Source organism: Salvia splendens, chromosome 19, assembly GCF_004379255.2.
Source record: "Salvia splendens isolate huo1 chromosome 19, SspV2, whole genome shotgun sequence".
NCBI classification, from domain to species: Eukaryota; Viridiplantae; Streptophyta; class Magnoliopsida; order Lamiales; family Lamiaceae; genus Salvia; species Salvia splendens.
This window is the reverse complement of record NC_056050.1, coordinates 22994010-23008830: the sequence shown is the minus strand read 5'-3', so window position 1 is coordinate 23008830 and position 14821 is coordinate 22994010.

Here is a 14821-nt window from a genome sequence, read left to right as displayed (position 1 = left end):
TTTAGTCAAAAAGACAATCTAAAAAAGAATATGACTCAAGTATTTGGGACAACCTAAAAAAGAATATGACTCCCGTAACTTGGGACAGGAAGAGTAAAATTCAACACTTGTGCATGGTATTTTGATTAACAAAAAGTGGTTTTGGAGTGGCTTACACCCCACAGCTTGCAACAATTAATGTTTATAATTAAAATAAATTAAACGAGGAAACTGATTGTGAGGTGGGGTGGGAAGTAGGGGGGGTTCACTTGTATAAATATTCATTTAATATTAACCATTCCTTTTTGTCTTTGTTTGATTAAATTCAGATGTCCAACTAATTATCAAGGAAAATGATCCCTTACTATTTAATGATGGGTTAATTTTGCACAATTATCGATCCAATTCATGATTTTTCTCCTTTTTTGTCCATCCTGTCATGTCTCCTTTCAATCTAAGATTGGAATTTTGGATTATTAGTGAGAATTTCATGTGTACAATATTTTTTATGCCCATACTCATCACCACAAATATATTTCTTTTAAATATAGATATAATTTTATTATTAGAAAATTAAAAGGAGTAATCAAAAAGTGGGTTCAGTTCATGCTGGTTTTGTAGAGGACCTGGTTTTGGGTCGCACATGGTATTATCTATTATATGATGTACTAGTATTCTATTTAATAAGATGCTTTAAATGTAGATCGACAAATAATCTATATATTGCCACTTTCTGTTCGTATGTCTCAACTGAATATATCAAAGCAGCCTTTGTTTGACTTCGACATGATATTATTTTTAAGTTTTTTTTAATTAATTAAGAGCATTTGGTCTTTGACTATATTCGAAAGACAAAATGGTTATAAAAAAACAAAAGATACCAAAAATAAAACGCACACACTAATGATTTTTCATCTAATTAATTACAAGGCCCCAAATTGGGTGTATGTAAAAAATAATAAAGAATAATGTAGTGAGAGTGTACTTCAATGAAAAAATAAAAAAAAATTCATCGAAAGTAGAGAGTCCGAAATGTAGTGAGATTTAGTGGGACATTTACTTTTCTATGTTTGAATTTAAAAATGATAAATAAATTAATTTGGGTTATGAAAAGAAGCTGCGGAAACTATGAACAAAAAAGAAGACATGCTAGAAATGTATTTGAGAAAGCTTTCAATTCCACATTCTTTTATATCTTCAAATGTAACATGATACAATACATATATTCTCCATTCGAATAATCTAGAACATTGTATTAATATACTTTTATGCTAAGTTAAACATGCTTTACTTTCTTAATCAAAACAAACTCTGCAAACTCTCTCTCTTCTTCATTCCATTGAGCAACACGTCTCTCCAAATACAACGGTGGTCCTCCACCTTAGCTGGCATGCTTGGCTCAATCACAGCTGTAGCTCGTGTGAGCTCTCTGATTGGTTCTTTTGATGTACCAGCCTTTGTCCTCTCTTTTGTCTTATCTATCACCTTGGCTCGTGTGGAGTTGATCACTTGTTTATCACGTGCATCTTGCTTTGTTGCCATACACTGATCACCATGGTTAGTAATCTCAGCATTGCATGCAGTAGCTTGATCAACTTGTCATGCAGCGGCTTGATCAACAGCTTGATCAACTTGACGGTCCAGTGACTTGAGATGCATTATGCCACGTTGATCAACAGCTTGATCAACTTGACGGTCCAATGACTTGAGATGCATTGTAGCTTGATTAGCTTGACGATCACTTCTAACACACTCCCTCAATCCGAGGGAGGCTAAGGACACCACTCCTAATCTTTCCCTTAGCTTCACGAAGGGTTGATGACTCAATGGTTTAGGGAATATATCTGCTATTTGATCCTCGGTTGGAACATGCCTCAACTCAATCTCCTTGCTCAGAACCTTATCTCGAATAAAGTGGATATCTATCTCAATGTGCTTAGTTCTTGCATGTAAAACAGGGCTAGAAGCCAAATCAATTGCACTAAAGTTGTCCACCCAAATCACTGGACTCCCTTTCTTCTTAATCTTCAATTCACCAAGCATAGAAGACAACCAACTCACTTTAGCAGCTGCTTGAGCTAGGCTCCTATACTCAGCTTCTATGCTAGATCTAGCAACCACAGTCTGCTTTTTAACACACCATGAGACAAGGTTCCTTCCATGATAAGCACACACTCCTGTGGTGGATCTCCTATCATCTAGGTTTGCTGCCCAATCTGAGTCAGAGAATGCACAAACTTCACCAATGGACTTTCTAATTTGAATTCCATAATCTAAAGTCCCTGAAAGATATCTTAAGATCCTCTTCACAACCCTCCAATGTGTGTCTAATGGTTCAGCCATGTACTGACTTACCTTGTTGACAGCAAAATTGATGTTTGGTCTGGTAATAGAAGTACATTGTAGAGCTCCTACAATGCTTCTGTAGAGTTTTGCATCAGAAACTGGTTCTCCAGAGTTTTTGCTTAATTCTGAGTTGCAAATCATTGGAGTTGGACAGTCTTTAGCTCCTGTCATGTTAGCTTTCTTTAAAAGATCTTTGATGTAGTTGGATTGACAAAGAAGAATGTGGAATTGAAAGCTTTCTTCAAATACATCTCTAGCATGTCTTCTTTCTTCTTCATAGCTTCCGCAGCTTCTTTTCTTGGTATCAGAGCAACACGTCTCTCCAAGTACAACGGTGGTCCTCCACCTTAGCTGGCATGCTTGGCTCAATCACAGCTGTAGCTCGTGTGAGCTCTCTGATTGGTTCTTTTGATGTACCAGCCTTTGTCCTCTCTTTTGTCTTATCTATCACCTTGGCTCGTGTGGAGTTGATCACTTGTTTATCACGTGCATCTTGCTTTGTTTCCATACACTAATCACCATGGTTAGTAATCTCAGCATTGCATGCAGTAGCTTGATCAACTTGGCATACAACGGCTTGATCAACAGCTTGATCAACTTGGCATGCAACGGCTTGATCAACTTGACGGTCCAGTGACTTGAGATGCATTATGCCAAGTTGATCAACAGCTTGATCAACTTGACGGTCCAGTGACTTGAGATGCATTGCAGCTTGATCAGCTTGACGATTACTTCTAACATGTTCGTGCTTAACTTTTTGGACTTTTCTTGATCACCGATTCCCAATCAACATCTACTTGAAAAAGGATTTATTAGTTGGTATTTGGGTTCCAAAAATCTGGCGAAAATAAGTGTAATCTTCATAGATCAGCTCAATATATTTTTAACCTTTTCAAGATCACATTAAGAGACGTGCTTATCATCTAATGGCCATCGCAGATTATAGAATAAACGGCCAACAAATAATAGAGTAAGATTTATAAATTAATACTTGTACAATTCCCTCAGATATGCAAGTATTTCATGGTGATAGCTCCTTCTCTCGACAAGTAATAGCTGTAATCAAGTATGGGATAAAGGCATAATTAGTTATTTATTAATGATTATTTTGCATGGTATGTCTAAATATTTTGCTAGCACATGGAGTGGTTTCATTTGTTGATTTAATGAAATTATAGTACTATGAATTTGTTACAAGTTTACAATGTAGTAGGTCAAGTGCAATATTTTTTACCAAGTTTACAATGTAGTAGGTCAAGTGCAATATTTTTACCGCCGATTACATGGAGTAGTCGATTACATGGAGTAGTATATATGTATATATAGGGTTGTGATCAATTGAGATTTTTTAGCCTAATTGAGATGCATTATCAGCCACTCATCCACAATATTTTCATAATGTCAACTGGAAGTAGATTATGTCAACTAGGGGTATTATGTCAACACATGTCAATAGCCTGCATATAAAATGTCAACAACTTATAGCAAAATGTCAACACCTTGTCAACAACTTGTATAAAGTGTCAACAACTTATTTTTCCGCCATTTTAGAAATGAAATGACGATAATACCCCATAGTTGACATAATCTACTTGCAGTTGATATTTCGAAAATGTTGTAGATGCGTGGCTGAAAATGCATCTCAATTCTCAATTAAGCTAAAAAATCTCAACCTAGTAGGACCGTGTATATATAACCAAATTTTTTTTTTTGGCATTTATACCTTTTTTAGGATAACGTAATACTCAACAAAAGCTAAAATTCTATTGTTTAATAAGAAGTACTTTTTAGATTATACTTTTCAATTAAAACTTCAAGACTTTACTTTCGCCAAATTTGAACGATGTAGTAACTTTTAATCGGGAATCAACATATTATAATGTGCCAAATTTGACTATGCAACTTTTAATTGGGAATCAACATAGTACTATAATGTTGTAACCTAGAATTTTTTGTTTGTCAATTTGCGGAGAGAAATTTGTAGAGTAATGCGCCATTTTGAAATAAAAAGAAACAATCATTCTATTATTCTGTATATATAAATAATTTCAAGTTCTTCAGTGCTAGTTAGATATGTATAGGGTTTTATTTATGTTCGTAACTGTAGCTCCTTTATTTCTATAAGAATCAAATAAGTAAATCCAATTTTGTAAAGATAATAAGAAAAATTGTTATCGAACGAAACTGGACAACCTATCTTTAGTATTGGTCTTCCTACGAGAATAAACCATAATTAAATGGTGTATAAAATAATTAGAAACCGAAAATGAGAACGAATTATGATCGGCCAGTGCCACACTTTCTCATCTCTCGTGTTTTCTCAAAGAGCATCCACAGTGGCAGCGAGCGGACCGGCTAGCCGATCTCCAGCGCTCGCCGGTTCGTTCGTCGAACCATTGTAACCGGCGAGCTCCGTTTCGGCGAAAAAATAGGCGAGCGCACGCCGATCCGCGAGCGCTGGCCGATGCGCTCGCCGGTCCGCTCGCCGCCATTGCAGGCTCCGGACCGGCGAGTGAAATTTTCTTTTATTATTTTTTTAAATTTTCGAAACACTATATATACGCGCTTTGCACGTTATTTTCATTCGCACCACTTGTTTTAACGAGTACTCTCTCTACCTTAATTTCTGTACAAGATCAACAACGTGAAATGGAGAACAACAACGAAGGTACTCCAATGACGAGCGGGTCTCAAACTCCCCCGGTACCCGTGGGAGGTGTATGGGGTCAGATGCCCGGGTACTACAACATGTACCCATGGCAGCAGATGATGCCCGGGATGGCAGCTGGGGGAGTATGCCGGGGGGTTACAGGCGATGTCGGGGTGGGCACCCAGGATGCAGACGATGCCCGGGGGGATACCGGCGACGCAGGGAACGCCGGGGGGGGAGGGACAACGTCTATCGCCCCAGTTTTGATTTTTCGACTGCTTCTTCGCACACGTCGACCCCAACGGAGGCGCAGTTCACGCAATATGAGACTTTCTCCTTAGAGGAGTTGGGGTTTGATCTTCTCGGTGTTCCGGAAACTCCCGTTCAAATGGGGGAGTAGGGCGGGGTCGGGGCCCCCCCAAAGAAGAAGGGCAAGAGGGTCGGCGAGTCGTCGCAGCCGGGTGAGGACGACTGCTCGGTACGGAGGAAGTGGACGGATGCGGAGAACGTCGCGTTGTCCAAGGCGTGGGTGAGTGTTTGCGATGATCCCCTCACTTCGAACAATCAGAGGATCGTCAACATGTGGGCCAAAATAGCAGCAACCTACAAGGCATTTTGCCCGGAGGGGAGGCCGCGCACCGGGGAGGAGTGCCGGAAGGCGTGGGACCGAATCAGGGCTGGGGTCTCCCGATTTTCGGGCTTGTACGCCAACGCCCTCCGCATGCAGAGCAGTGGCCAAACGGAGGATGGCTGCAGAAGGATAGCGGAGAAAGCCTCCCCCCAGCCTGGGTTATATAAGGAGTTCACCTACTGGAACTGCTATGAGGTGCTGAACGACTCCGAGAAGTTCCGGGCAGGTGTCGACGCTGGCTGGCCGAAGAAGCAATGACTGAACTATACCGGTGATTACAGCGGCAGCAGCGGCAGTTCCCACGACCTCCCCGAGGGTGCTCAGGAGCTCCCGTCCCCTCCATCGTTCGCTCGCCGAACTCGCCCGGTTGGTCAAAGGCGGGCGCAACGGGAGGCGAGGGGGGGCTCCGGGGGGTCCCAGGAGGTCTAGTCGGCATCCCCCCTTGGCCAGTCGACAGAGGATATCAAATTCTTCGCGCGTCAACAAACGCATGCTCAGATGGTCAAGATCTTAGCCGATTGGAAGGCGGAAGAGGACCCCAAGGAGAAGAGCTTTCTTCACGCATTGCTCGTGAGCATGCGTGACGATTTGAAGGCCACCGCGGCACGGGGGGGGGGGGGGGGGTACCGGCGGCGACGGGGGCGACTGAGCGGAGGTCGTTTTTTTTTAAATAATGTAATTTTTTTTAATTAATGTATTAATTTTAATGTATTTTTTTAATGTACTTTTTTAAAAAATTTAAATAATATGATTGAATTTTTTCGTATCTGTGTCGTAAATTTAATTCCGTATTTTGTGTGATTGTCAATTATTATTTGTTTATATAATTAGGAGTGATGTGGCTAGACTATTGCTGGAATATTTGTTTGTCCTGATGATGTGGCATGAGGATTTTTTGTGCTGATGATGTGATAGGAGGAGTTTGTGGCTGGGCTATGACTGGGCGAAAACCATTATGGATGCTCTAAGGTTCATAGATGAGAGGAACTCTTTGGGTAATTAATCTTTATCATGCAAAAATAAAGATTTCTCCTCCATTTGAAATATCATCTCCAAATTCACATCTAATTTATAGTACTATCTTGGTTTTTCATTTTTTCAACCAAACATTCATTATCCTACTCATCTTATTTTTGTCATATCTATCTAATTTATTTTTACTCTTTCCAAACAGAGTCCCTAAAAATCACTATTCAACCTGGGCTAACCAAGCAGAAAATGAAGGTCATGGCATTATTACCCTCCATAATGCGTTAAATTTTAAAGAATGAATCTTCTTTCAACGTCCCAATTTGGTTCATATTTTTAAGAAATTACTCTATATTCATGCCATCATATGGACCACGAATTCACTTAGAGAATGAATGTCCACATCTTCTTACTAAACTTATAGAAATATGTATTCATACAAGTGATCAAAAAGCACAAGATCGGATCTTTAGGAAAGCTAAAGGAGATATCTCATTTATTACAGCAAAAATACCACAAACTACTTGGAAACTTACACCCGAACTAAATGTGATCAATAGTTTCTCGCTACTTCTTACAAAAAAACACAAAATATATGTAATTTCTAGAAGTCTGAATCTAAAAGTTTGTCCTTGGTGTTGAGTTTGCCTTGTAGGACAAACCAAACCAAAAGTTGTCCATAAGTTGGGGTAATATTTCTCCATGTCCGTCTTCAATTACAAGATTAGTTGTCATTTTTTCTCATGATAAGATTAACTTGCAAAATAAAACTAGAAATAGAGAGTTTTTTTAATTGTCAAACGTTCAAATTCTCATATCACTTTCGATCTCACTCAAGGAAGTGTGATCCAGAGCTAGGTTGAGACTCTCCAACAATTCCTCCCCCATGAAAATTTCCAAATCCATCTACCATTATCCCAAGAGCTCATTTCCTCAATAAAGTCACCATGTTGTGTCAAAATCAGGAATAATCTTGAAAAAGTGTTCTTGAGGTTCCAATATCAACCCAAGATCTAATATTTGCTCCATTACCAACTTTCATTCTACTATTTTTTTTTTTGACAATTCTTGCACTTCCTGGCTACTTTTGGAGGAACGATATTTTTCCCCTAAGCTTTTGTAAATCATCAATGTATCAAGTATTGTGTATAGATTTCACAACTGTCTTCCACAAAAATTGTTGATTATGAGCAAATTTCTACAACTATTTAAATAGTAAAGCTACATTCCTAATGATAGTCTACCATTTGATTTTCAATTTGTAGATTGAATAGTACTCCCTATACTAATATATAAGCATATATGAACAGACCCCCACTTTTTGTATTTAAGACGAAAAAAGGATGATCTTAAATGAACACACGAAGCCAAAATTAAATGTTCCAACCACTTCCATGAAAATCCAATCCCATTTGCAATTTCCAACTGAAAAACCGAGTATTTACAAATAATCCGAGTATGATAGTAGAGATGTTACATTTGAAAAAGTACGACCATAAATAGAAGTGTTGAGAGCGTGTGAAATTCAATAATGGGTGACATTCAACCGTGGCTATTTAATTCAATTTTGCATGGTTTCTTGTTGCGGGAGGGCGACACACCTCTTCTTTAATTAGTAAATCTTTTTTTATATTTCATCCAAAAACAATACTCTTTTTATTTTCTTACATTTTTTTTATTTCATGGCTACGAATTACTATTTTCTCCTATTATTGGAGTTGATGCTTGACGTACGTATGCTGGTCTATTTTTCTTGTCGCTCCCAAGTCAAGTCATTTTCATTTATTTGCAATAAGTTAAAGTGAAATTTGAAGAAAAAAAAACACAAGAAAGTGGAACATTTTCATTGAGTGAAGAGTCACTTGAATTTTGTGTATTGAAATTGATTGTGGTATTTTAAATTTAATTTAATGCTACTAATTTAAATTGTGTTGTAAGTATTTGAAGTTGTGTTTATTCGTTTAAAGATAAGAAATTAGAACAAAAATTAAATATAAGAGCATCTCCAATGCATCCACTAGGACTTCCCAAAAACACATACTGCCACGTCACTAGGACTTCCCATGCACAATCCGCTCTTCCCATCGCCCTTCCCACTAGGACTTCCCGCAATAAAAAAAATCACAAATTCACAAATAAAGCAATTTACGTTTACGGAAATAAAATTTCAGCACGAATACGAACGGGAAAAATTAACAACTTCATTAAAAAAAACATACATGATTCGAAAAAAAAATTACATAGTAATAAAACAAAAAAAAATACATAGTCATACATGGTGCGAATGAAATGAAGTTCAACGAGCCGTATATATAGAGTTTTAAAAAAAATTAAATACCGGACGTCCGACCCGGACTTCCGACCCACGCCACAATGGCGGACGTCCACCCGCCCGTCGCCCGCACGTCCGAGGACATCCGACGTCCTTATGGGACGTCCGTATCCGACTTGCCACGCCACAATGGCGGATGTCCGACCGGACGTCCGCCATTGGAGATGTTGTGCAAACTAATGAATCAAGTTCTGAATTCAAGTAAACAAAAAACAACTTACGTACACTCTTGTGTCACTTACTATGAAGAAACTTTAACTTCTCTAATTTTAGGTGGTTGTATTATTTTTTATAGTTGAAAACACAACGCCACTAGTGATATTGGAATTTTTTTTTGTATAATTCATGCATTATTGGCCATTAAAATAATTTGTTCTTTATTTTCCCAGTATGTATAGATTACAGATTAAAAATATATGATGATTTTAGTTTTAGTTGTTAATTAATTATATTACTATATTGAATTTAAATTGATATACTCCAATGCACATATCCTATTCCGAACTAATAGTTGTCAGCATGTTTAGATATACGTAATTGTTTCTCAGTTACAAGCAAAACAAAACACAACTAAAACGATAAAGAGAAGAAAACAATTGACACTTAGTACACATGTAACATGTTTATTTACTAACCGTCGGAACTACCATTTTGGTATGGAAAAGTCGAAGACTCCTTTCGGTATCTTGAAACTAACCAGGTGAAATTGAAATTAGAGTCACCAATTCCAAATCTAATATTTGGTATTATAAATATTTGGAACTAAATTACAATTTCAATCATGTGAATTCCACAACTGAATTTCATGTCAAAAGTGAATAATTATAAAATTGGGCGTTCAAACAAAAAAAACAGCAAATACACACTACACACACTTCATATCAATTACAGTATACGTATCATTTTTACTGAACAAAGTATTTAGAATTGAATTATAATTCAATTTCTTCAAATTTAGTTCTATAGAATTCTAATTCTAATTTCATGTACCGAATAGGATATATCTCTTATTCTTGTATTTCAAAGTATATGTGATGATAGAGAGAGATGAGTGAAGTTGGTTGATTTGTGAAGAAGACAAGTGTAAGGGAAGGCATTTGGCAAGAAACCATATCTCTGACATGCATTGGCTGAGATATATCTGATGAGTTAATGTATAGTGCTTTGGAACTCAAAGCGTGATTACAACTTCTGGAATTAAGGAGTTAGTTAGTTGATGATCACGTGACCTAAAATAAAGTGTTGGGAAGTCGCAATTCTTTGCAAGTGGAGAATGTTTCTACACCTATACGAGGATGCCACCCATGTCTCTAAACAACATGACTCCACATTCATGCCGGTTTATATATCTTCTTATCCATCAAGGGACACGTGTGCGCCTCACATTAATTTCATCATAAAACATGCACTACTAGTATTTTTCAAATTTGAATATATATGATGAGATATTAATTCTAAGATTTAGTTTGATGGTAGGAGGAGCTTGTATGCAAAAAATTACAATTTAACAGTTTTGTATGACTAGAAAATACTAGTACTCCATATTTTTCGATTTGTGTTTAAATATTTGGACAAGTGGTTCTATATTCTGCATGTGATGTCTACAAATCTATCATATAGTATTGTCACTGATTCAGTCAATGGACACTCGTAATGATATCTATAACATACTTCCTCCGTTCCAACTAAATTGAGACATAACAATCGATGGACACTCGTAATGATATCTATAACATACTTCCTCCGTTCCAACTAAATTCAGTCGATGGACACTCATAATGATTGGATGTTTTATTTTTTATTAAAAAAGGAAATGACTCAATTTAGTTGGAACATCCCAAAGAAAAATATGACTCAACTTGGTTGGGACGGAGGGAGTACTTACAAATGGTGAACAATATATCCTTCCTTCTTGTTACGTGTTAGATTTTATTATATCTATCAGACATTTTTTGGGGTGATTAAGCATATATATCTTATCTGATAGTATTAATTTTTTCAAAAATTACCAGAAAAAATCATGAACTTCGTCAAATTTTGATTAGTTCTACTAAAAAAACTATAAAATTTGAGTTTGTTATCAATTATCTCATGATAAAAATTTAAGATAAGACTGTATCTAGTATGATAGTCGAAAATTAGTTGTGGATGTCACCGTCAACGTTATTGTCTGTTTATAAACAAAATGATGTTGTTAGATTAAAAAACATGATCAATAGATTCCGTGCTGCATGCATCGATCATAGAGAATTGTTAGCAAATTTAAATTTTAGATTTTTTTCTCATAATTTAACCGGTCTTTATTTTATTTTTCCAATAATTTACTACTTGCATTAATCGGCCATGCGACTATAGTGTTAAAATCAGTTTTTACAAGTTACAACATCACAATTACGATATATTTAGATTAAAGAGTTTATAAGCTTCTAGATATTTATCAGACAAATAAAATAATTTATCAATTTTATTTAGATATACTTGAAGATAGAAAATTGCTACCGACTTTATGCAACGAAGCCGACACAGATATTTATTGCGTTTGCTGCTCTGAATACCACTGTTTTTGTTAGCAGTATCACATTTTTTTTGCAGCATTATACCTTACTTATTACTGGACCAACAAATATATAACAAAATATTATTATCTTACGATTGCCTTTTCAAATTTTCAAGAATAATACTCCCAGCAATCAAACAATAATATACTCCCTCCATCCCAGATAATTTGTCCCATTTTTTTTATTTCGGTCCGTCCACATAACTTGTCTTATTTCACTTTATACCATTTTTTATAATGGACCACATATTCCACTAACTCATTCCTACTCACAATTTATTATAAAATTAATATATAAAAGTAGGATTCACATTCCACTAACTTTTTTAACTCACTTTTCATTATATTTTTTCTTAAAATTCGTGGCCGATCAAAGTGTGACGAATTATCTAGGACGGAGGTAGCAGTATTTTGTATCTACCCATCCAATGCATCACAACAATTTGACCAAGAAACAAGGAAGCCTCCACCCTTCATTTTGTAGATATTTGAGTATTTATTATATTTGGAATTCGATAATTATTGTGCCACGTATAGTTATGCGATTCCGTTTTGATATTTCTACGATTTAACATTTTAAATTTTTCAACACGTCACAACCATAATAACATCAGCCATCGTTAAATTCAATGGAACCATAAATTATCTACTATCTAATTTTAAACGATGTTAGTTTCTTGTTATAGAGATTGATGTTTTTAGAACTCCTCATAATTTAAAAATAAAAAAATAAAAAATAGAAGAATATTGAATATCATGGAAATTCCAAAGTTGTTAGGTCATGTGATTCACATTTAAATTACAGCAAGCTAATATAGAAAATTTTAATTGGTCGAAAAGTTTTGGGTTTCAAAGCAATGATAAATTGATGCAATGCCAGTCTTTTTGGTATGAGTACGTGGAAATGAAATTTTGGTACACAAAAAGTAGGTACATATGTTAAAAAACAGAAATGTTTATTTGGTTCAAATTCTTGTGCACATTTAATTTCTAACTGAAACCATTATTTTTGGAGAAATAAAATAATTATCATGAGTATAAGTTTATAGCGTGTTGGTTGAATGATGGGATGTCTAATCTCTAAAGTTGGCATATATTTTGCATTTCAATTTATTCGAACGAAAAAAATATATTTCTGAACCATATTATTTTTCAAGTTTGAATATTTGAAATTAATTAATTAATTAAATTATGCCACAGATTGTCAAAAGTCGCTTAACTTACAGTATATGGATTCAATGGGACTCTCTTTATTCTCCAAAACATTATTTTGTCAAACAATTTAGAAGTGTCACCAAAATTCATAATCTCATCAACTTTGAATTTACGTAAATTTAAATTTATGTCTCATTTTTTTCATCAGAAAATTAACGTGACGTGTCTCATCAGTGCTGCATGGCAAATTATTGCCCTATATTGATCTTTTATTTATCAATTATAGTCCATTTTTTTTATTTTTAACTCAATTAATTTAATATTTTTAATTGAAAAATGAATAAAATCTCGTATATTAACTGATATTAAATATTAATGTACCCATATTTCTTTTAGTTGAACTCAAATGCTGAATTTACTATTTAGAAAATGTCAAAGATATTGTGACAGAAAAATAAACCAACACCTAAGGCACAATTCATTTGACCTGGGAAAACGCATAATTTCCAGTCAAATCTCATTTATTTATGGCCTTCCTGTTTTAGCTGATTTTCATGACTTTGAAAATAAATTATCATACAAAATATTTAATTGTTGACATTGATTAAATTGCAGTCATCACGTCGTTGTTTCAGTCAAATTTCAAAGTTTCACTATTTTCTTCACACTAATACAATAATTATTATAAATAAATCATACATGGTTGAAAATGTTTAATCTTTCACATTCTTTTCATCTCATTCACTCAAACTAACTCATTTCTGACACTTTGTAGTTGTTAACTCATATCTAACGTGTGTCTACCAATATATCTTTGCACAAAATTACCACCATTATTTTTGGTAAAAATTCATCGAAGTATATTTTCATTTACTTTATTTTATTAGGAAAAAGGGTTCGGGCCAGCATGCGGCGAGCAAAAGTTCACAATAAAAAGTTAAACTGTAAAAACCTAAAACCGAAAATTACAACAACGTCCCAACCAAACAATAAAAGGCAAACCAGCGCCGACTACCTAATTAGCCTAAGAAACACAAGCAAACAGAAGGCAAAAACACGAAAAAAACGACCTCTGAGGCATCCAGCGCCCGAAAAACACTAGCAAAGATCATACTACAGGTTGGGAGCCAGGGACACGAACCTGCTATTAATCTTCACTCCATTATCTATTGGATATTTTAGTGTAATTGGATTAACTTGATTGATCAACGTGATCATAATGAGACATCAAATAAGTTGGAAGTGCTGAGTGTACACTTATTTGAATTCCTTATGATTAGACGGGGGTTCGGGGGCAGCGCCCCCGAGTAGCGGGGTCCAAGGGGCAGAGCCCCTGGCTGGGGTCGAGCCAAATAGCTGTACAGAAAATTCATCCGGAAACGTAATTTCTGAAAGTTGAAGGACTATTTTGCAATTTCATATTCCCGCCAAAAACTGTTAAAAACAGTTGTGAAACGAAGAGATGCGACTCTTCGTTTTCAGCCTCTTCTTATGATCAATTTCTGGGTTCAAAGTTGGACAGAATCTACATACGAATATCTTCAAAATCTGAATTGTATCCGATCAAATATTGGTAGAACCGTCAAATTGATTTGATCTGAAAGTGTTTCACGCCTTTCAGGACATCCGTTTTGTTCACGTTTTGTTTAAACTCCCTAACATTATCTGATATCTTTCACTTGATCAATCAACAACTCCGTTGTGGGTGGGGGGTTTAGACACCCAATTCTATTTCACAACGTAACGTAAGTTGCTAAAAAAAGTCTTCTCTTTTTGGTCTTGTTTGACTCAAACCTTTGAAAAATTAATCTTCACTCTAACATGGGAGCCAGGAACACGAACCTGGTGTTAATCTTCACTCCAGTATCTGATATCTTTCACTTGATCAATCAACAACTTCGTTGTGGTGGAGGGAGGGGGGTTTAGACACCAATTCTATTCCACAAGTGAGTTACTAAAAGAAGTCTTCTCTTTTTGGTCTTGTTTGACTCAAACCCTTGAAAAATTATTTTATTTCATATGTTACAAATCGATCAAGTCTCAAATGTAAAAATTTACACCATCCTATTAAACTTTTGAAGAGGGATATCCAACCAATAGAGGAAAAGATGGGGATTGAAATCTAGTTCTCATTATCAACATAAATTATTCGCATTGTTTAAATGATCTGAAAAAAGTTTCCAACTATCTATTTCAATATTT